This window comes from Scyliorhinus torazame, chromosome 4 (genome assembly GCF_047496885.1).
Source record: "Scyliorhinus torazame isolate Kashiwa2021f chromosome 4, sScyTor2.1, whole genome shotgun sequence".
Classification (NCBI taxonomy): Eukaryota; Metazoa; Chordata; class Chondrichthyes; order Carcharhiniformes; family Scyliorhinidae; genus Scyliorhinus; species Scyliorhinus torazame.
This window is the reverse complement of record NC_092710.1, coordinates 238,512,838-238,514,850: the sequence shown is the minus strand read 5'-3', so window position 1 is coordinate 238,514,850 and position 2,013 is coordinate 238,512,838. Positions and strand designations below refer to the sequence as shown.

At 44.4% G+C, this 2,013-nt stretch overlaps 1 pseudogene; it reads left to right on the top strand.

Moving 5' to 3' along the window:
- Positions 1-1,007: 1,007 nt before the first annotated feature.
- On the top strand, positions 1,008-1,504 carry LOC140411717 (nuclear cap-binding protein subunit 2-like; annotated as a pseudogene).
- The last annotated feature ends 509 nt before the right edge of the window (positions 1,505-2,013 follow it).

The following is a 2,013-nucleotide window of genomic DNA, read 5'->3' as shown; positions in this document are numbered from 1 at the left end:
TAGAGGTTTACAGCATGAAAACAGGCCCTTCGGCCCAACTTGTCCATGCCACCCAATTTTTACCAGTAAACTAGCACCAATTGTCCTCATTTCGCCCATACCCCTCTATACCCAGCTTTCCCATACAACTGTCTAAATGCTAACGGTTATGGGGGTGAGACCCACGCAGACACAGGGAGAATGTGCAAACTCCACACAGACAGTGACCCGGAGCCGGGATCAAACCTGGGTTCTCGGTACTGTGAGGCAGCAGTACTGACCATTGCGCCACCATGCCGCCCTCCTGTGGGTGTCATAAGATTCAAACTGCAACTCTAAACGAATCATTTTCTGAGTTCACACTTCTAATAGGGAGCCATACCTTTTGGGCACCTACCGGAAATTCAAGCACATCATTTTCAAACCATGTAAATTAATAGTTGGGGAATCATGTGCGACTCATATCTCAATTGCTGATGTACATTCAGGGTAACAAATGGGTCCCCCCCCGGGCAACTCAAAGCCCAAGAATACCTTTTGACGTTAATAAAAGTTCTGAGCCAGTGGAATTGGGGATTTCTTTACAATGACAGCACAATCAACAAAATTACTTGAATCATTGACTTTCTTCTCTGTGTGTTTCCTGTCAGTCACAATTGTAGAAGAGGTTGTTCAACATGATCCGCTTGTTTGTGGAGTGTTTTTCTAAAGATCAGATCATTGATTCTGACTTGGTTAAAGGCATCTGATTAATGAAGTGAGAGAATACTGATTAGCAGGCACAAAGACCCAAAGTGTAACCTACAACAGGGTTTGTCAAACTGAAGGTCAAGACCCGCTGGTGGATCACGGGTGGGAGGGTCACGGAGCGATTGCCGTTTAAGAATTCTGTCCGCGATCAACTTTAAAGAATGCCGGCCGTGACCTGCTTCTAAGTTGAGAATGCTGGCCGCGGGGGTTCAGTTTCCAGTGAGGATGGTTTCCTTGGAGGTTGCTGACCGTCATGCTCTCCCCTCCTCTCCAGCACCATGTCTTTGGTGCTATATGTCCTCAACGGTGATTCTCACCTGGAGTTGAGCTAATACCGAGACCAGCACTTTCTGGGAAGCCGATATGAGCAGGACAAATTACTGAGGTACAGCTGCACTCCCTAATTTGGGAATCTGTTGTTTTACACTACTGAGGAACAGATCTATGAACTCTTCTCAAAAAGCAGTGATGTTAAGTGAATGATCATGGGTTTGGACAAAACCAAGAAAAATTCATGGAGATTCTATCTTGTGGAATATTACACATGGAGAGATGTTGAATAGTGCATGAGATTTATTAATGGAACACGCCTGGATGATTTAATCATCAGGCCAGATTGGGGTACTGGCTTCAAAGAAGGCAGTCAGTTTGGACGTGGGAAATCTGGTGGTCAGGGACGTGATGAATATAGGACAGATTATGATGCTTGCAGAGGTGGATTTGGAAAACTGGTTCAGATGCAGAGAGTGCCAGAACCAAGACAGAAATTCTAGACTTTCACTGACTGCATTTGAGATAATGAAGCGAGAATCTTCACAGAAACATGCGAATGAAGAATACTGCTGACATGTTAATGCCAATAGCTTTGTGCTGTTCATTCTTTCAATGGCCCAATCAATGCTCTTTAACAGTTTCAAAAAAAGAAGCATCCAGTTTCTGAGGCGCAATCATTGTGTCCAATTTTGGTTCCTTCTAAAGATGCAATTTTTGTCACTCCTAATAAAAACAGGATAAAAAAAACTTCAAGCAAAAGAGACAGCTGGCCGCCAGAAGCGGTGGCAGAGAGCAGGTTACATTCTCAGTACACACACTGAAGTAACGCCACCTGTATGTCTGTGCTTTTGGCACAAAATCACAGACGAGAGATTCTACCATTTTCTAGCTGTGAGTAAACAAGGCAACAGGACTGCAAAGGACTGAAGATGGATTGTTTTGTTATAAGGAAGAGAGGGTCAGACACATGAACAGGCCAGGATCTCACAACTGAATCTGCTGGAGAGAGCT